This window comes from Dama dama, chromosome 20 (assembly GCF_033118175.1).
Source record: "Dama dama isolate Ldn47 chromosome 20, ASM3311817v1, whole genome shotgun sequence".
Taxonomy (NCBI): Eukaryota; Metazoa; Chordata; class Mammalia; order Artiodactyla; family Cervidae; genus Dama; species Dama dama.
The window spans coordinates 53300531-53322940 of NC_083700.1; the positions used below are offsets into that span (position 1 = coordinate 53300531).

Here is a 22410-nt window from a genome sequence, read left to right on the forward strand (position 1 = left end):
GTTAATAACTTACACAGCTCAGAAATAAGACTGAAATTCTCTGAAATCATATTATTAAACGTAGCTATCCTTTACATTAATAGGTTTTTGCTTTGTACATAGTAAGTTAATAAAAGCCATTCTTAGCATCTATTTCAATCATTTTCAATAATTTAAATTACACATATACTGATTCATTTGAAATGTGAGAACATTTAAAAACATACAAAATTTTTTTTAGTTGGGTGTGAAAATAGTATTTTTGAGTGCCTATGTATCCTCTGAAAAGTTGCTGAGAAGGCTTATATATTTGCCTGGAATATACAATCCTTTTTTTGGTTTATTAAGTACTCGAAATCCAGCTCAGAGTACTGACCCCAAATTATACTTAAGGTACTTTTAGCAATACTCTTGTAACCTTGTCATTTTCAAAGATCAAAAAGTTAGCATGTCTGAAATTTACTTTGGATTTACCAATCCATGTGTAAAAGCTTCTTTATAACTACTACCCAGGATCAAATTATTTTTCAGGCCAAAAGCACAGTGTGTGACAACCCAACCGTGTATTAACTCATACTTAGCACCACTGGAGTATGAGTTTCTTATTCACAATTCATTTTTAAAAGTCTGACAACATATAATAGACAAGTGCATTTATGTGTAGTAAGCACGATAAAGACATTTGGTGTGTGAAACATTTTACATGTTGTTCCACTGCATTGCAGCTGTAATGTGCCAGGAGAGAATTTATTGCATAATTCTAAAATGCTGCCCAGCCATCACAATACTTACTATACAACACAGTTTCCCTAAAGACTGCAAATATATTTTCTACTTTAGACATAAGAAGAAAAAAACAGAATCACAAACTTCCAACTACAGTAATGGTTTTAAAATAACCAGAATGAGAGATTACTATAACTAACCTGTTAGAGGACCACAATTCACTACAAATTTGTGACATTTATTCTAAATTATTTGTAAATCATTTTTCCTGTTCATCTTTTTAAGAATTATAAACTTTTCCTCTAATCACCTAATTTAGACTTCCTTGGATAAGTTCCTCATCAATAAGAGAACAAATAAATATCTATTATTAATAATCTAATATCGGTTTTCTTACTGTCAAAGCACTTTCACTTACATTAGTTTTATACCTACGACAAACCATTATAATAAGTATGATTTGTTACATTTTATAAACATGGAAAATAAAGCAGGCCCAAAGGTATTATCTTGTCCAAGGTGACAAGAACAGCAAGAAATAGTTACAACTAGAACCTAGGTCCTCAGGATAAAATCTCAAGGCTCATCCACACCAGACCACATTGTCTAGGCCACTCAATCCAGTTAACTATGCCAATCTCAGTTCTTTCAAAAGCTAAGAAAATAGTTGAATATTTAACTCTTTTCCCTAACTACAATGGACTGAATATTTGTATCCCTGAAAAATATGTATTTTGAAATCCTAATGCCCCAACATGACAGGATTAGGAGGTGGAACCTTGTGAGATAGGTCACAAGGATGGTGCTTTAGTGAATGGGATTGGTGCCCTTATTTAGGGTCCCCAGAGAGCTCTCTTGCCCTCTCCACTTTGTGAGGAAACAGAAGGAACGTGGCCATCTACCAACTAGGAAGTGAGCTCTCATCAGACACTGAGTCTGCTGATCTTAGACTTTCCAGCCTCCAGAAACTTTGAGAAATAAATGAAACTTTGTTGCGGTAGTTTGCTGTATAGCAGCCTGAAAGGACTAAAACATCAACTTACCCCAACATCTGCACTATAAGTGGGTTCCATTTTAATCTTTGGAAAGACCAGGCTATAAATGCACAGCTTTCTGCAATGTCTCCAGTTACATACTATATAATCTGCTTTCTCAGCTAAACTTTTTCTACTAAACATATTCCACTGAACTATTTAAGACTTTATATAAATATATAGCATATGCATTTAATGCTGTATGAAGTCTCAAGCATTCCCATATATTAAATGATGCTAATTTTTCTAATTGAAGTGCTTAACTGGAGAGTTAGAACATAGCTGTCCTTTGTCGTTACAAAGTTGAATACTGTTTGTGTGTCCAGGAAATTTTTTCCAGACCATATTTTGCAAACAATGAGGATTCAATCCAAATCAGATCTCTATTTCTAATATACAAAAGCACTAAATCAGTTCAAAGAAACAATGTTAAAAGTAAAGGATTTTATGGTCTTAATCCCATTCCTTTAGCTTTTAAACCTCATTAAAAAATCATAAAAGCTTTTCAAAGCACATGAATTCACTTGACAATCTCACCCCGAAGTCTCTAAGACTGGAACAACAACATTCAAGTTAGACGGTCTTTACTTCCCACTAGTCCTAATTTTACTTTGAAAGCATTTCCAAAATAACCAGTGAAAAAATAAACAAATGATGATCAGATGGTATTTAGAGTCATTCTATGCTGAGAACTGGACGCTACTTCAAAGATATCTGTCTCTGGCTCCAGGCAGGGACATAGCCAAACAAATCAAAATGGGGTTTCTGTACACTACTCTCACTGATAATTGACTTAAAAAATCACTTTATAGTCTTTCAAAATACTTAGTCCTACTCTTCTCATCAAGATATTTCTTGGGTCTAACATATTTTAGCTGAAATTTAAATTCACTCTGGGAAATAAGGCATTAGTGTCCAGGACTCATTTGCTCCTTTGTTTTATACTAAATAATCCTCTGAACCACTCTTCAAAGGTCTGATGACAATTATTTAGCATTCCTCAAGCACTTGAAGAATCACTAGCCAGTTACTAGTTTTGTGATCTACAAGGGAACTATAGGATTCATCTAGTAAAGTGTTTCTCTAACACTAATGCTCATAAATCACTGGAGAGCTTGTGAAATCATGTGATAAACCCCACTCTCAGAGTTTCTGATTCATTAGGTCTGCAGTAGGCCCCAAGAATGTGTATTTTTAACAAATTCCTAAGTAATGTTGATGCTACTGGTGCAAGACTACTTTTTGAGAATCACAAATCTAAGACAGTGGTTCTCAACTTTGGTTTCACATTAGAACTACCTGGAGCACTTTTATAAGAAACTTAAAACCAGATGCCACTCTTAAAGTTGGTGGAAGTGAGGTCAGGGGAGAGAGCTCACAAGATAGACTGGCAACAAAAAAGCTGGGGAAATTGCCCGTCTTTTAAGTCTTCCTGGAAGTTTCAGATGTCTAGAGTGCTCCCCCTCCCCAAAGACTACAAACTAACAGCTACCATCAACCACAGGACCCTTCAGGTGAGAAGGGGGACCAATGAGTCACTGAGCTACAGAGATTTGCAGGATGGATTTAAGATGGAGGGGTAGGGGGGCAGCTGAAAGGTTATTTCAATCATGTGGGCCAGAAATAATACTGAAAACCTTTGCAATATATTTGAAAAGAAGCAGTGAATAAAATAGTCTGTAAATGAAAGTTCAACACCACTTAGCAACATCAAATATCCGAAGAGAGGACCATGGAGAAGGCAGGATCAAAAGAATTCTGATTCTGATCCTATGGCATTATAGGATCTTCCACAGTTTCTAGCACATGGTGTACAGTAAGTATTTGTACAATAAATAACTGAATGTACAAAAATGCATAAGGCAGAAGAGTATTATGTTCACATGTTAGGCAGGATGTATCTAAGGGATTAAGCCTCTCCTTGGAGAAGCAAGATCTCGGAAGCATATAGTTGGGAAGGATTTTGGCTAGTTAGTCTGTACATTCCAAACCTTAGTGGCTTAAAAATAAGTTTATTTCTTGTGATTCTGTGGGTGGTTCTTTCACTTCCTGGAGTTGGCTGGCACAGAGATGGCTGGAAGGTCCAAAATGTCCTTATTCATCAGGCTGGTACTCGGTGCTGACTGGAACTTCATGTGAGACTTCTTGTGGGTGTTCGAGCGTCCTCACACAGCCTGGTGCCTAGGTTCTATGATGGTGCATTCCAAACAGAGAGGTGAAAACTGCAGTTCTTTTATGGCACAGCTCTCAAATCACGGTGTCATGCCCAGCATATGCTATTGGCCAAAGGAGTCATGTACCAGCCCAGATTTATTCGGGAATAAATGCCTCCTCTCAGTGGAAGAATGGCAAAGAATGTGCAGACATCAGTCTACTCTCTACCCACAAATGATTTACATTCCTCTCACATGAAAGCCTCACCCTCTCCCAAGTCCTGCCCTCTGCCCAAAGTTTTATTCCACTATGGCATCAAGTTCAGGCTTAAAGTCCAGGATCTTGTCATCTAAATCATGTTTGGAATACTATGGGACAACACCCTTAAGATTCTTAGAAGCCTTTCTATCTAGCTGAGAAGAGGCACTGCCTTAAATCTTTCTGAAGTCTTAGTACAGGGCCCTATACCTGTGCCCTGGCCTTTATTCCTACCTTAAGATCAAATTTTACTGCACTAGCAGTAAAGATGGATCTCATCTCTGAGTACCTTTTGCCTGGAAGAGAAGCTAGGAATAAAGAACAGTTTTATTCGTGACCCCAGAAAATTCTGAAGTGGAAATAAGTCCTCTAAAAGTCTACTTAAAATCTGAACTGTTTCTTCTATAATTAATCTCTCTCTTACTTTAGTCCTAAGTGTTTTTAAGAAGTCAATTAGTACTTCCAATATTCTGAAGGAAAATCCAAGCTAGATATACAAATCGATTAGGTTCATTTTCTATATTCCATGTTACTGTGTCAGTCTTGTCAAGTTTTCTGCCAACACTTAACAAGGGTACTGTTTTATATCCTCCAGTAGAAATTTCCTTTCTGCCCTTCCAGCCACCATTAATAATCTTCTTATTTCCCCTTCAGGTTCACTGCTACCTGGTCTCAAAGCCAATGCCAGATGTTTTGCTGTGGCAACACCTCGCTTCTAGGTACCGATTTTTATTTTGGTTCTTTATTGCTATGTAACAAACCAGCCCAAAACTTAGCAGCTGAAATAACCATTCATCATTTCTGATGATTCTTTGGGATGAAGAGGCAGTTCTTCTGTTTGGCATGGTGTTGGCTGGAACACTGGGATGGCTGGAAGGTCCAAGATGCCTCAGTCACAGGGCTGGTGTTCTGGCTGGCTGCTTGGCCTGGACCTCAGCTTCAGCTACTGATCAGGGGCCTTGCCACTCCTCCACATGGCTGTTTAGGCTTCCTCACAGCAAGAAGGCTGAGTTCTAACTAAGAAAATTATAAGCACGCAAAAGCAGAAGTTACAAATGCCTTTAAGGCCCCGCCTTACCCCATACTATTTCTGCCACATGTGACGGGTCAGAAAAAATAACAGGGCCAGCCCAGATTTAAAAGGACGGGAAACAGACTCCATCTCTTGATGGGAAAAAAATCACAAAGTATTTTCAGCCATCTTTAACCCACCATGGGAAGTCCTGAGCATTTAAGTAGCAGATAGTGCCCAAGAAATGAATTCTTTGGAAGAATTTGGTGAAATAAGACTAGAATCTCTCTCTCCTTTATAACATACCAGATAAGGAAAAGGGCCATCAGACAACAAAGAGTAACGGTGAATAGAGAAGCAGGTAAAAGAGCAGCACAGTGTTTCTGGAGCACAGAAATCAAAGGATCTGACATCATAGTCAAAACAGAGAAACCAAAGGAGAATAGAGACGGGTAGCTGTCATTCTGCAGCTTCTTATCCAAAGCTGTAGAGTGGTAAGGGATCTGTGAAACAATCAAACGATATGCGAAATATTAGAAAAATTACCCTAATCATCTGAAGCCCCAAGAGAAAGTTACTGAATATGACAATTGAGAGCATGTGACCATCTCTAGAAATTCTAATTAAATCGGAGTTGTTGAACTTTAGGGAACATTGCTTCACTTCTTGTTTCTGATGGTTATGAAATACATCATGTATTTAATTTACATGGTAATTGTGCTTTCAGAAAAACCCCTCTCAGTTCTTTGATGCTTTAAATAAGCTACCAAATCATCTAGAATAAAGTGAAGAGAAGCTGCAGCCCTATTACTATCTCTTTAACAGTAGAGCATAAGCCACCAGTGGCTACACCATTCCTAGAATGTGTAAGCAGACAGCAACCTCAAACCCTTCTCTAACATCTTCATTGTTTACAAAACTGTTTTCCTGACCCCCTCCCATCATCCTAGGGTCAGCAAACCACAAAGCTGAGCCAAACTCAGCCTCTGCGCAGTCCCTGGGGAATCACACATGCTCTCCTTTAAAATGACAACAGCAGTCATCAGCCCATTTGCTTCTAATTCTTCCACAGGTGACCTACCTTTCACAGGAGCAGAATCATATGGACTATTTAACCCAAGAAGAAACCATAGAGATCAGAGTCTAACTCTTTAAAATAAAGAAACTAAATTTTAGAGATGTTTCAGTAGCTTCTCTAGGGTCACAGGGTAGTACAACGTGGGGTTATTGCCTAATTTGAAAAGAACTGGGAAGTTGAGAGCATTGCTTCTGGTCACCTAGCCTAAGTAATAATAGGCTTTCTTAAACAGTTTTAGACCATGAAGTTGAAAAAATAGTCCAGAACATTTCTGTGTTATAAATATTTTAAACCATAAATCAAAATGAGAAGTTTCCCCCGCTCCCTGCTTTACGACACACAAACCAGAATTATATTTTTAAAAAATACTTTCTAGATACTTAAAAATATGATTAAGCCATTGGTCTTAACCCTTTCTCTAAAGTTAACATTTACATGCATTTAGTCATGGAGTTTAGGACTACAAAGGTATACCAAGGATACAAGAGGCTTTGTTTCTGCTTTCATGGGATTTAAAATCCTATTGTGGAGAGATGACATGCATAGTTGAGAGTTAGCAACACCATCTTATACTGTCATTTCAGTGCCAAAATAAGTAGGATGGTGGCCAAAAATAAGCACTGCATTTGGTTCTACACAAACAAAATACCCAAAAAGAATGGGTGAAACATTACAGAGAATAGTAAAGTAGTGCTTGTCAAAGAGAGGTCAGGATTTTAGTCTGTTATGCAACAAATATTTAGAATGTCTACTATGTGCCAGGCAGAGTTCTAAGTGTTAGGGAAATACAGAAATGTGCAAGACGGACAAGATCCTGGCTCCAAGGGACCTTACTGTGTAGTAAGGAGAGACAGAAAATCAGATACATGCACATGATAAAATCAGAAAAGCTACGAAGAAGACACATCTACGTTAGGCTGGGGAGTCAGGGCAGGCCTCTCTCTTTAGAGGGACCACTAGAATGTAGATGAGAATGGGGCCAACCATCTGATGATATTGGGGGAGATCACCTTAAGCAGAAGGCGCAAGAAGCTTAGGATGTGTGCAGATTAGAGAGGAGGACACTTGGCCACAGTGTCAGAAGCCTGGGGAAAGTAAGAGTAACAGAGGACCTGCAGGCAAGATAAACAGTTCAGATAACAAGTAGTATAGGAGTGCTGGAAAAGCCACTGAAGAGTCATGAGAAGAGAAGTGGTTGATCTGTTATTAGCTTTTCAGAATTCATAGTGAACTTGGTAATTCAACAGGAAAATGTGGATATAGTCAAGAAGTCCAAGTGTCTACCTTCATCCGTAAAAAGAAGAATGCTCAGAAAACAGTAGGAGACAGGTCCACTGTCCTCAGCACTGCTTTACCGGGACTATGTTCAGAGCTGGGTGACACAGCTTTAAAACATATGCCATATTCAGAACACTGGAGAGCATGCAATTTAATACAGAAAAATTAATCATTCATTATGTCCAAGTCAAAAGCTCTGCCACAGAGCTAATTCAAGATTAAATTTCCACAACTTAAAAGATGAATGATGCTTGCAGGAAGCAGCAGGAGATGGGACTTGTTTACTTCTGACTTACCTACTTGAGGAAAGCAAGGCCATCTTTTTATTATGGAAACATACCAAACAAACCAATTCTATGCATTAAAAATGCTACCTTAAACAAAAATCAGAAAAATAGAGACATGGAGGCATGGAGTCTAAGCTTCTCATAAACATTTATCATATACTTTAGATCTTTAACGTTAAAAACCTACAAATATCTAACACATACATACACACATATCCTTTCCTACATACAAAATAAACAAAGAATAGCAAGATGATATTTTACCAAAATGTATACAGATTTAATTTTGTTTAATTGGTTTTAAAATATCAAAAGGACTTTATTCAAAACATCTGTAAGAACAGTAATCTTTTTACATACTAAGTATTCAGTATTTATTTGCCCCAAGCTACCAATGTAAAAGTAATTATCTTTACCATGTGTTCACAATTCAGAATATTAATCTTACCCTATGAATGCTGGTCAACTGGAAATGCTGCAATTAGTTTCTATTTGAAAAATTCCTAAAGAGAAATCATAAACATACCGTTACATTTTATCCATCACAAACTACAAGACAATTTTATCCATTTTTGTGGTTCTAAAGTTTCAAACATCTATAACAACTTTCTGAAACATACAGAAGATAATGGTTTAATAAAGCAACTGCTGTTAAAGAGGTCAGTTTTAACCTCTCACAAAAGCTGTCAACTAAAACCCAGGGAGGTAAATAAATCACTGGGTGGCACTAGTGGTAAAGAACCTGCCTCCAATGCAGGAGACTAAGAGACGCAGGTTCAATCCCTGGGTTGGGAAGATCCTCTGGAGAAGGGCATGGCAACCCACTCCAGTATTCTTGCCTGGAGAATCCCATGTTCAGAGGGGTCTGGTGGTCTATAGGGTTGCAAAGAGTCGGACACAACTGAAATGACTTAGCACACATTTACATCATAAGTTAAGCATTTAATCCCATCACCATGGCAATTTACAAGGCATAAAATATGAACTTTAAATTTTTAATGAAGAATGAGATAAGCATTATATCTAAGGCACCACTACAAGAAAATTGCTTTCTCTTAACTAAAAGAAAAATTCATTGAAAATATCTATGCTTCTTACAGAAGATAGGGAAACATGGGGAGAAAACAACTTTAATGTTTAGAATCATTTTCTCCTTCCAGTTCTATTTTTGTTTTGGTTTTTGCTGGCCTGCTAGTTTTATACAATTATACCATTACAAAATTCAATGATAAGATATTGAGATCTTTTTGACTCATCATTTCTCATAGGCTTTCTTGATGTTGTAGTTTCTCTAAACATCATTTTTAAATCATAACAGTTCACACATGGATATGTCATAGTTTACAAAACTATTTCCCTACTGAATCATAGATTTTTCTCTTTTTATTACTAATAATGCATATTATTACTAATACATAACTCTGTTCATGTGATTTCCTTTGCAGAAACCTCTGGAAGTAAGAGTACTAGGCTAAAGAGCATAAACATTTTAAGGCTTCTGATACATCAAATTATTTCCCAGGGAGATTATACTAATTTTCTTTCCTGTAAACAGTATGAGTAATACCCTCACCAGAGGTGGGAATAATCTTTAAAAATAAAAGTCTTTGCTAATTCCATATATGAAAAGAATCTCATTGTTGCTTTACTGTACGTTTCTTTGAAATTAGCTTGAATGCTTCCCAACATGTTTCAACAATGAGTTTCATTACTCTTTTCCATTTCACATTTACCTAAACTGGAGTATTCTGCTAAGATACAAATGTAGAACTTAATGCAAACTCTCTCACAATGACAGCTTGTCATCTCAGAGTGAAGTCACTGTTGTCAAGCAAAAAAAAAAAAAACCAACAAAATATAGCTCAGTGTTTTTATTCAGCATAAAATCAAATCACTCAAATTCATTTTAGAAACAACAGCAAAAGTTAACACCTCTCTTCCTCCCCAGCACAAAACAACAGTACAAGCTGGAATAATGAAATGTGAAAGCACTAAATCACAAAGCTTCTAAGAATAGAAATAAATATTCCATATTAGGCAAGATCAAAATAGGACTTGGACTGTCACAGTCATTGTGACAAACCCAGCTGCTGAGGCAGCATCAGTGAGTTCCCCAGCTTGTTACAAAACTGGCCTTATCTACCCTCTGAAAAACATTTACTCTCCCCAGAGGCAAGACACAAGATGTTTATTTTCCCTGAAAAAAATCAATCCCAAGATAACCTTAAAAAAATGTATTCTGGAAGATTTGGAGATGACAAACACTGAGAAGTCCCTTTCTCAAATAAGAGGTTTTTTTTCAGAAGGCTCCCAGAACACTCCCAAGGGACTGTGGATTAAGGAACAATAGGGGACAACCAGCTTTCTGATAGAAACACAAAAGGTCCCAAGGCTTTCACTTTGAAAACTGAGACGTCCAGGGGCTCTTACTTTCAGTGGAGATGGCAGGGTCTGAGGAAACAAACTTCTCTGTAGTAATGCACAGGCCTAGTGTAAAATTTCAGAATCTGAGAAAGGCCTTCCATTTGGGAGAATTTCTCTCTCAGTGATAGATTCCTTTTAAGATGTAGCAAGGCGTCAAGAATCCTTCTTTACCGTCTAAGCCACCAGGTCAATATGGCAAGAATCACCGCAATGTCACACCTCCTCAACCCGCCTTGTGCAATTCCATAAGTTTAAGGCTTTAGGTTGCGTAAGATGAAAGCATCCTATTTTCATCCATTTGAAAGATTCAAACTCTGAACACCAGACTTACTTAAAATTAAGAAAGGGTATTTCACTTCACCAATGATCCTGCCCTAGGATCAGTGTCATGAATCACTGCCTTGAGCCACACTGACCTCCACAGGCTATCTTCACTGTTCTTCCATCTGCTTTCCCAGAAGACTAATAGATCATGGCCTCTGGTCCCATCACCTCATGGCAAATAAATGGGGAAACAATGGAAACTGAAAAACTATTTTCTTGGGCTCCAAAATCACCACAGATGGTGTCTGCAGCCATGAAATTAAGATGCTTGTTCCTTGGAAGAAAAGCTATGACAAACCTAAAAGAAGTGAAGACATTACTTTGCCAGCAAAGGTCTGTATAGTTAAAGTTATGGTTTCTACTAGTCATGTATGGATGTGAGAGTTGGACCATAAAGAAGGCCGAGCACCGAAGAATTGATGCTTGTGAACTGTGGTGTTGGAGAAGACTCTTGAAAGTCCCTTGGACTGCAGGGAGATCAAACCAGTTAATCCTAGAGGAAATCAACCCTGAATATTCATTGGAAGGACTGATGCTAGAGCTGAAACTCCAATACTTTGGCCACCTGATAGGAAGAGCCGACTCATTAGAAAAGACCCTGATGCTGGGAAGATTGAAGGCAGGAGGAGAAGGGGACAACAGAGGATGAGATGGTTGAATGACATCACTTACTCAATGGACATGAGTTTGAGCAAGCTCCGGGAGATGGTGAAGGACAGGGAAGCCTGGTGTGCTGCAGTCCATGGGGTTGCAAACACCTGGACATGATTGAGCAAGTGAACAATTGCTCTCTCCCACTATTTTATGACATGTAATAAGTTACAGTCTCACATCCCTTGAGGACTGGGGCAGAATCTTATTTACCTATATTCTTAGGATCTAGCCCAATGTCTCTTTCTAAGGCTAGACTTAGGGCCTGGATATTATGGCAGCTTCCCTGTGCCAATTCATCAATGGGGTGTTCAAACATCTCTGGAAAGTTAGTGAAATTAAACTAAAATATTATGCCTTTTCTCAGGGATGATACAGAATATGGCTGGAAGAAAAGGCAAGGAGTCTGCTATTTTTCTTCGGGTCTGTTGAGATCCTGAAACTGGCAAAAGGGGGAACTAGAGGCGCTCTCTGGCTACCCTATTATCTCTCACACAGCTCCTGGCTTCTCTTAACAATGTTGTGAACAAATATTTAAAGAACAGCAGGCTGAAGTGGCATCAAGTCATTAGCCTGCCCAGAGTGACCAGTTAATAGCCCACCTAGGGTGCTCCCATGTCCCAGTCCTGCCTTTGCCCTCATCATAAACACTAAGTAATTATCGAGTGAACCAATAATACCAGCTCAGGTTTCCCCGCCCAGTTAGGCACCAAGGGTATGCAGGAGCAGGCCTGGCTCTCTAAAGGATATGTGCGCACAGCTCCAGCACAGACAGTGGGCCTGGAAGGGTGATAAACAAAGCAGTGGAGACAGAGCCGCGGGCATTTCCATCAGCTCTTGACAGGTGCAGAGATTCAGAAGCAGAGGCTAAGCCTTTACCCTTCAGAAAGAAAGGAGAAAAATTCATATTTGCCAACTTACTCACCAAACATGACATCTCACAAATCTGAATAGAGAAGTGCTGTCAAATTCAGCCTGACTGGCTGCATTATAATGACAGTGAGTCAATTTGAATCAGTGATGGATCGCTGGATAAATGCCACAGCATTCTTAAATGACCTTAATATCTTATCAAATCATGACATCACAATTCTTCTTTTGTATGAATTAACAGTATGAGGCAACAAGAAAATGAGTGAGCCAAAGGAAGTATCAAGTTACCACCTAACAAGGATAAAGTGTACCAAGTTATTCTGTGCCCATCTGATGCCCAGTTCACCTTCCCCCAAGACCATGGGCTCTGGGAAGGTAAGGACGTTGCCCAAGGCCTGCCACATATTAAGTGCTCCCTAATTATTGTAGCTCCACAATCCTGTGTGCTATGATCAAGCTGACAATATTCATGTCCTGGGATGGTTTCAGTCTCATAAGACCAGTAACTTCTGACCGTGATCACTGTAAAAAGTGCTGTATCTGCACTACCATACTGTCAACCCAATGACAAAAATAAATTGCCACGCACTGCAAATCAGACTTGTGTTAAGATCATGCTAATTTCCGACCACAAAGTACAAAAGTGTAATGTTCACCAAGTACTGAATGGCCACTAACACTAAACACAGATGTTTAAAGTAAACACTCCTACTCACTCACCCCCCAAAACAAGTAGTGGTTCCATACCTGGTGCTTCTTCAGCATTAAGGGAGTGCTGAGAGCTGTACCGCTTCTATTAAACTGCATCACCAAGAGCTGGTCCGATGTCTTCCTGCCTCTCGCTATGAGCTCTTAGAAGAGTTCACGTGCCAAGACAGGGGCTAACACACAAGATTCTCAGTAACTGTCTGCCGAATGGAGAAAGGGGGTGGGAGGTGGAAAGGAGAAGGCTCCCACTTAATGTGTATTTAGTGAGGTAGGTATTATGGTCTCAACTCTAATGGTGGGAAAGGTGAGAACGAGAGGAACGAAGAGGCTTGCTCAGGCTCAAGCTCACAGAGCAAAGCCAGAATTCACACCAGCTCTGACTAAGAGCCATCTGCTACACCGCCTCCCCAGTGAGCTATGGTAAAAGGGGTTTTATATAGCATGTGACAATGCTTTAAAAAAACCCAAAAACCTACGATCTATCTTTTAGAGAAACTGAAAGACACAATCTAAAACTCAGATCTATAAAGTTTTCCTGTTCATTACTCAGTATTCCATCCAGTGAAACTGAATCACCAACTGCTCCCTCCATCCTGCTTGCCTCTATTAAGTAATTAAGATCAGCATGACAGCCAGCCAGAGCAGGCGTACATCCTGCTGCCACAGCCCCTTATAGAGAAACACTCACTCCTCCCTGTAATGACAAGAGGAGTAACCCAAGTTTCATCTGTATTTAAATGATGTTTTACATGGCTTTTCTTCCTGGTCTTTCTATTAAAATGAGGTGGCTCAGTAGTAAAGAATCTGCCTGCCAACGCAGGAGACATAAGAGACATGGGTTCAACCCCTGGGTGGGGAAGATCTCCTGGAAGAGGCAATGGCAACCCACTCCAGTATTCTTGCCTAGAAAATCCCAAGGACAGAGGAGCCCAGAAGGCTACAGGCCATGGGGTCACAAAGAGTTGGACACGACTTAGCAACTAAAACAAAATAAATTTATGCCATAACATCTAAATATGACCTTTCTGAATGACTTAATAAAGAAGTACTGCATGTCTTAATCTGTTAGTTGCTTTGTTAGGCCTAGTTCTTATCTGACACGCTCATGAGGAAGGGAGTGTAGCAGAATGGTTAAGATCAAGTTCTGTGTCATTTACCACCTCCTTGATCTTAGATAAACTAAGTATCACTTTTCTCATCTGTAAAATAACGATGACAATAAGAATTAAATATTTTAAGAATTAAATGAGGTAACTATAAAAATCAAATGCTTAGCATAGCAGGAGGTTCGAAGTAAATGCTCAAAAATGGTAATTTATTAACTAATAGGTATATCTAAAATGAATTCTTCAAAGATTGACTTTAAAGCATTACCCTGTGAAGAGAAACCAGACTGGATGTTAGGGAGTTTGGTTCTCCATCCAAGTTAGTGATTTCCATGCCAGATTTTGCAATGTATCACATGACTTCAGTTACTACAAAGTGTTGTGAAACACAAATATAAATGTAACTTACCTAAATTATTTAATATATGACACATAGGGAAGACCAAGTATTGTGAAGCCAAAACAACACAGGGTGATGCAACATTTTAAAAAAGTTAACCTGTCCAAGTAACCTCCACTTTTTCATGCAATGCCTATCTTTCCAATCAAGGTTCATGCTGCAGATAAGTCAGATACAGCTAGTGTCACCCAAGGCCAGGTTTTAAAGTCTATAATCACAGATGCACACCAATGTGAATATCTTTTATGCCACAGAACTATACACTTTTAAAATGGTTAAAACTGTAATTTTATGTTATATATATTTTACTACAAAAAATCTCTCATATAAAGAAAGTGAAGTCGCTCAGTCATGTCGGACTCTTTGTGACCCCGGGGACTGTAGCCTACCAGGGTCCTCCCTCCATGGGATTCTCCAGGCAAGAATACTGGAGTGGGTTGCCATTTCCTTCTCCAGGGAATCTTCCCGACCCAGGGATTGAACCCAGGTCTCCTGCATCGCATGCTTTAACCTCTGAGCCAGGGAAGCCCCTCTCATGTAAAACAGGAAAACTATTCTGCTTCATTTTTTTTTCTTCTTAGTTCCCAGAACAGGGGTTGAACCTACACCTCTGGCTATGAAAGCATGGAGTCCTAACTACTGGACCACCAGGGACTTCCCCTACTGCTTTAAAAATGAGCATAAATGGATTACACAAATGAAATACACAGCAGGCCCCCATGTACCAGAAAACATAACAACACATAAAAATATAGTTATACTGTGTCAAATTTGCTTTGTCCATAATTTGCCAATTATTATAACACTATTTCATTATGAATTTTTTGGTTACTTTTAATTGGAAGGATTTGAGTGGGGGAGATATGATCTCACTATTTGCCCAGAAAGTCGTGGCTCTCTTTTATACTAGATAAACAGCCATGTATGAAGAAGCTAAGACATTCAAAAATCTTCTAGTGACTAGTTAGGTACTAGGTACACATGAGATCTTTTTTTTTTTTTTCTCCTAAAAGAAATGAAGAACCCACATGTTTATAAAAATCATTAATAACTTGTGATGAATTTGCAAATTATTTGACCCTCCTGTTAATCGTCTTTTATTAAGAGGTCAGTTCAGCAAAAAGCATCTAGGATAGCCTTATAGGGTGTGAGACAGGGTGGGGGGAGAGGTTGGTGGTAACGTGGAGAGATTGCATGTAGGTGTGTTTGTGTGTGGAAGTGGTTAGAGAAGATTCACCATAATCCTTTGCCTCAGTGAGAGCAGACATACTTACTGGGCTCCTAGAGTGGTCAGTCAGTCAATTCTTGAGGCTTTCACAATAACGCACAATTTTGTAGGACTGTCTGGTTACTTCCTTGGTCTCTGCATTATGTGTGGCAGAAATGTCCATTCAAGGCATGAGTGAATAAAGGTAATGGTCCATATCAAATGAAAGCCAATTTAAAATGAGAAATAGCTGCTCTGCCTCTCTACAGGGCTATATTAAAGAAGGATGAGGGAAACGTAGTAATGAGATTGGATGTTTAAATGAAGGAAAGTAACCATCACCATGGCATAGGGAAGAATCAAGACTCTGAGGCATCATGCCTGAACAGAAAGAATCCCTGACTAAGTATGGGAAAACCCAATTTCTACTCTTTACTTTATATATAACTGATCATATGTTAGACAAGTCACCTCACCTCATCTGACCTGACTTCCCTCACTTGTCATGTTACAGAGAGCCAAATGATAGACCCTCCACTCCCAGCATTCCACTATCCTGTGAGTTGACTAACTGAAGCTGGAGCTAAGTGAGACCTAATCTGAAAAGATCACTTTGGAGTGATGAGAGTCGAGCAGGGCTTTAAGAGAAGAAAGCGATATGATCAGGAAAAGCATTAACCTGAAGGTAAATGCTGTGTTTTCTTAGAAAGAGAGTACACTGAATGGTATGCAATTAGAAACTAATAAATTGGTCTTGCCAAAATGAGAGGAAAAGTGGGTCACCGCAAGAAAGGAAGGTCATCAGGTCAAGCATATGATGAAAGAATTGATTTTAATTGAGCTAGAAAGGTAAGTGAGAACCATGGAAGGGTCCTAACACCACCATCCCTTAGGCAGCAGGGTTTGCCAGGATTCAGTCCCTGGTCAGTAGCTTCTCTGCACATGCATATGCTCTCCTGGGGGACATCCTCTATTAAGAATCATCCACATCTTCCTGCAGATGATTCCCAAACACTACATGACAAGCCCAGCTCCCTAAGCCCAAGCCACAGAATCACCTCCCCATTATTTTCCTGGCTATGCACTGAGATGTGTGGAAAACTGAAATTTAGCATGTCCCAAACTGAACCTGTCACTTCTTCTCAACACCCACACCAAACCTGCTCTTCCTGAGTGCCTGAATACTGGAAGCAACATTAACACTGATAGCTGAATGATGCTGAAGGTTGATGGCAACATCCAGAACTCAGGTACCTAACCCCAAACCTTCTTTTCCTCTATTCTCTGAAATCAATTGGTTCTTTTCTTAAACTATTCCCTTCTGCATCCCTGCTACCACTGCCTTGGATGAAGCCTGCCTCATCTTTGGGGAAGACATCTGGAAAAGTCTCCTTTCTTGGCTTCCTTAGTTCCAATTCCATACTGTAGCTAGAGACCTCTTTTTAAAACATATCATCTCCTGATTTGGTTATTTGTTATTATAATGTCTCAGGGGGGTGGGAGGGAAGCTGGTAATGGAATAGCAGGGAAAGGAGAGCTATCCAGCCCCTTTTGTGGTTTTATTAGCTCTTGCTATTTCCTTCCCCAAAGGCTGGGCAGACTGGACCTTATTCTGTGATCACCAGTCACTTGAGAACAGGTGTTGCTCTGTGAATGTTCTGGAGCTGCTTTAGGTGATTGCAAACTGCCCACGTTTTATTTATTCATATCTTTTATTCTCCTAACCCTCCACTCCACCCACAAGTAAGAGTAGGAGGTAGGGGCTGGTTTTCTCTGCTCACAGTGGAAAATGTACACTGGAACAATTCCCAGGCCTGCCTCCACCGCCATCTGCAGGGGCTAAAGCAAACCACTCAGTCCGGCCACCATGTCCTAGGCTTTGAAATAGGGCCAATCTATACTGCCCCCACTACTTGTAGTAGTGATAAAGAAACACTGCAGAAGCACGTTGCAATCATTAAAGGTGTACATGAATGTAAAGGGGAACCCATTAGAGAAAGCCAATTTTTTTGCTGGTTAAGTAATTTTAGAGGAGGATGCTTCTGGCCTTGGAGCACTATCCTAAATTGAAGCAAAACAGCCCATGAAGTGAGCCTTATTTATACCACCTTGGCTCCAAGAAAACAAAACAGCAAGTGTTACAAAGTCATGGATGCCCCCTCACATCGAAGTCCCACCACAAAGTCAAAAACAATTTTTTTAAAAAGGCACAGGGGTCCAGGTAGAAATATGTGACCAAAACACAAAACTGCAATAGTCTCATCACTGTGAGAAAACAATAACTCGAGGACATGGGTCTTCTCCAAATTCACCTTGCAACAATGGACTGAAAACGGGCCATTCATACTGTCAACTAGGGATGAAAGAGAGAGAGGAAGGAAGGAAAGAAAGAAGGAAGAAAGAAAGAAAAAGAAAAAAATAACACCCACAATCTCTGGTTCACAATGCCAAAGAAATGCAGCCATGCCTGTCTGCCCAACCCAGAGGCCTGTTAAAACATTCTATCAGCCAAGACTGCTTATCTCTTCTGGCTCCTGTTTTCCTTGCAAAGTGTGGGAAATAAAGGGTCGAGCAAGAGCATTGAGAGAGAAGTAGGTCAGTTTTGAAAAGCAAGCTCTTATATCATCTACTTTTCAGAGGTTAAAAAGTCCACCTTTACCTTGGTATTAAATCAGTGCTTCCTATTTGCAACCCTGGTTAATGGTTGCTGGTGGTCAAAAACACTGGTTTCCATTTGCTCCTCTGCTAGAGCAGAGAAATGTCTGGTTTCCATTTAGGGTAAACATAGTGAGTTGTCTTTTTCTGACATTACCTTCTCTGACACCAACTGGGTAGACTTCAACGCAATTTCTTCCGACACTTAGGTTAGTGCGAGATTCCACAGGTTTATGTGTAGAGTCCCACAAGACAGCCCCTACTTTAGATGCCAGTCTCAAGTCCCAGGGACTCAGATGATCCACACTTCTGTCCAACGTGATTACAACTTCAGGGGTTCCCACAACCCCCTTCTTAAGCTTGATAATTCACTAGAACGATTCATAGAACTCAGGAAAACACTTTATGCTTACAAGTTTATTGTAAAGGATACAACTCTGCAACAACCAAATGGAAGAGATGCACAGGGTGAGAACTTCGTGGTGTGTGTGGGGAGGGCGGTGGAGGGTGTGAAGCTCTCATGCAGGAAGCATGACACCCTCCCAGAACTTCGATATGTCCACTGATCTGGAAGCTCCCAGATTCTGCAGTCTAGGCATGTTTCTGGAAGTTTCATTACATAGGCACAATTGATTAAATTACTGGCCACTGGCGATTAGAAATCTCTCGACACCCTCTCCTCCCTCCTCAGAGGTCAGCAGCTAGACTGAAAGTTCCAACCCTCTAATCACCTGGTTGCTTCCTATGGCAATCAGCCCCCATCCAGAAGCCATCTAGGGGCTCACCCAGAGTCACTCTATCTGCATAAACTTGGGTAGGGTTGAAAGGGGCTCCTCCTGTGTAACAAAGGATGCTTCTATCAGGAAATTCCAAGAATTTTAGGAGCTCTGTGCTATAAACTGAAGGCAAAGACCAAATATACATGTATTCCTTATTATACCACTCATGGCATCACATTGCATGAGAACAGTCTTACAGGAGGGCTAATTCTTATTCAAAATAGTTGCAGTCTGAAACAGTGCCAAGTGGTCCACTTAGAAAGTCAGGTTCACCTTCAAAGCCCAAACAGAGCAGGCAGTCACTTAAGCCATGGATGTCCTGAGTTAATGACTTAGAGAAGTTACTTCTTAAGGGACACCTTTGACCAGGACCTTCACATCTGGCTTTTTTAGTTTTCTATTCCTTGCTTTCACAGCATTTATTACACACCTTTATGTAATCATTCAATTGAGGTTTATTTCTCTTCAACAAAAATGATAAGCTCTAGGAGGTCTGGTCTACATGTCTCAGGCTTATCATTATATGCCCAGGGCTTATCAGGCAGTAACTGCTATTAAATATTAAATGAACATTAAAATAATTAAAATTAGAACCTCCTCCCCTTGCTTGAAGCAAAAACCAGAACCATTTCCTACAAACACTGCATCATCTAATCTTCAAATCACCAGAATCCTTTAGGAAATTAAGTCTCTATTCTAGCCCTGTCAGCAGGGCTAGAGAAAAGAGGTTTAGTTTAGGCATGGCCTTAAGAATAATTTGAGGCAGCTCTGGGGTTACTGAGGAGCTAAGAGGAAGGTCAGGCTTCTGAAAGAACCCACAAAGAACTGTAATAACAGGAATCAGGTAGATCATCCACATTCCAAAGAAGGGGAGTGGTAGGGTTTTCACACCCTGGGTTGGCTTTGGGCTTCAGAACTCAAGGGGACTCTGTGGCTTCATGTGGTGTTAGCAAAGGAGAGAAACCATGTTCTCTCTGAAAATTTAGAATTGTGATGGCTTCCAGGAAATAAAAGCCACCCTCTCTGTCTGGAAGTTTAATACATGACTTCTAAATCAGGGTGGGGCGTTGCCTGGCTCAGTGACAAATTCACCAGCACAACAGGTATCATCTTTGGTCAGTGACCTGGGTTTCTCCACTGTGCACAGCAAATGAACCTACGATTATTTCTCAGCAACAAACCTGAAGGTAGAAAGATTGTGCCAAGAAAGCTAATGGTGTCCTTTTTTCCTATCTCTACTTTTTTTTCCCCCTTAATCCATACACAATAAATAACATTTTTCTATTTCCACCCGACAACATCATGTGTTTCTATTGTGGAAAGTCTTTACTCATTGAAGGAAGGCAACAACAAAGTCACTGTCAGTTGAACAGTGACAGAAATGAAGAGGGTCCTATGTGCCACCAACTTGGTCCTAGCCAGAGATGGGGTTCAGAGAGTGTAGGAGGACTGTCATATCTTTCATTCATTAGGTATCCTCAACAATCATGACCTAGCCTCTACTGGGTGCAAAGCATCATCCCAGGTGCTGAAGGGGAAAGAAAGGTGTCAGACTCATGACATGAACTTCAAAAGGAGCTTATGCTTTGGTAAATAAAGCATGAATACAAGAAAGATCAAACAAATGGATTACATAGTTGTGTTTTAAGGTAATATATGCTAAGGAAATAATAGTCATTGCACAAGATTTATGAGTTGGACCAAGAAAAATGCACAGGATTTATATAAATGGGAGGTAATGGGATGAGACGGAGAAGGCAATGGCACCCCACTCCAGTACTCTTGCCTGGAAAATCCCATGGGCAGCGGAGCCTGGTAGGCTGCAGTCCATGGGGTCACGAAGAGTCAGACACGACTGAGCAGCTTCACTTTCATTTTTCACTTTTATGCATTGGAGAAGGAAATGGCAACCCACTCCAGTGTTCTTGTCTGGAGAATCCCAGGGATGGGGTCACACAGAGTCAGACACGACTGAAGTGACTTAGCAGCAGCAGCAATGGGATGAGAGATAGAAGGGAGGATTAATAAGGGGCATATAATATTTTATGTGAAGGGATGGGGAACAAATAAAAAGGCAGAAGGATATTTCAGAAGTTAGTAAAGAGATTGGAGTGGAATTTAGTGTGGATGGAGTGGAATTTTTGAGACAACAATACTGGAGATGAGTGTAAAGTAGATTAAGATTAAATATTAAAGTGAGTTGACTCATTGGAAAAGACCCTGATGCTGGGAAAGACTGAGGGTAGGAGGAGAAGGGGGCGACAGAGGATGAGATGGCTGGATGGCATCACCGACTCCATGGACATGAGTTTGAGTAAGCTCTGGGAGTTGGTGATGGACAGGGAGGCCTGGCATGCTGCGATTCATGGGGCTGCAAAGAGTCGGACACGACTGAGTGACTGAACTGAACTGAACTGATTCAAGTCTAGATTGTCAGGCTAAGAATTTTTCAAGATGCATCTCAGCCCTTGGTATGTAACAGGCACCTGAGAAATAACTGCTTTGGGATACAAATACCGCTTTTAGAATTAATAGTCAAGTATTTTTATGAGAGCAGAAAGGAATTTAGAGTAGAACATACAAGCAATAGGAAACTACTGATGGCATGTGAGCAGAGGAATGATGGGAAAAAAAATTTAAGGGCATATTAGTATATATGAGGCAAATTAATTTGAAAGCATAAGGAAGAATTCATTGGAAAGGATTTGAGGGTGAGAGCAGTAAGCCTAATTCTATATTAAGGTATACATCACGTCACCTTGTAAAATAAAACATATTGGGACTTTGAAATACCAAGTAGAAAAGCAGTTATGCTTAAAAATATTAAGCTTTCAGATTAGCCAGTAAAATGATGCAATTGGACAAAACAATTACATTTTGAGGGGACAGAGTTTTCCTAAAAGTCGTAATTGATGTTTTCAAAGGAGAAAAGGATTTGATTAGTTTCTGTTGCTGTTATTACTGTTTTGCTGCATCAAGTGGCATGTAGGGATCTTAGGTCCTGGACCAGGGATGGAATCCACGCCCCCTGTAGTGGAAGCATGGAGTCTTAACCATGGGACTGCCAGGAAAATTCCTGATTAGTTTCTCTACACTAGATGGTACTTGAATACTTCGGTAGAAATTAGATGCTTTGAGATAAAAATAATACTTTTAGAATTAGTAGCCAAATATTTCATGCAATGTTATAACAGAGAAGAACAGTCATTTAAAATACACACACACACACACACACATACACAACAGTGCCAGATACACAAGTGACCATGTTAGATATGCCCGAGGCAAGCCATCCACCCAAGAGTATACTGGGCTTTTCTTCTGGAGAAATCCTTAGGCATTATGTCACTCACCATGCAACCAAATCTCTGTTTAAAATCAAGTTACAATTACTCTAATTATGAGCCAACATTTCATTTGTTTCATAACCGGTGCCTAATCAAACAGTCCTGTAGACTTCACCACAAGGAAACTTAA

The 22410-nt window shown here is 39.9% G+C and overlaps 1 protein-coding gene across 5 annotated transcripts in view; it reads right to left on the minus strand.

Moving 5' to 3' along the window:
* The window catches only part of LRRC8B (leucine rich repeat containing 8 VRAC subunit B), a 66758-nt gene that overhangs the window by 17280 nt on the left and 27068 nt on the right, over window positions 1–22410 (minus strand). For all 5 annotated transcript variants that reach the window (XM_061121434.1, XM_061121435.1, XM_061121431.1 and 2 more), the window contains exon 2: window positions 8255–8309. The gene's annotated coding sequence lies outside the window, so the exon portion shown is untranslated. The remainder of the gene's footprint in view (window positions 1–8254; window positions 8310–22410) is intronic.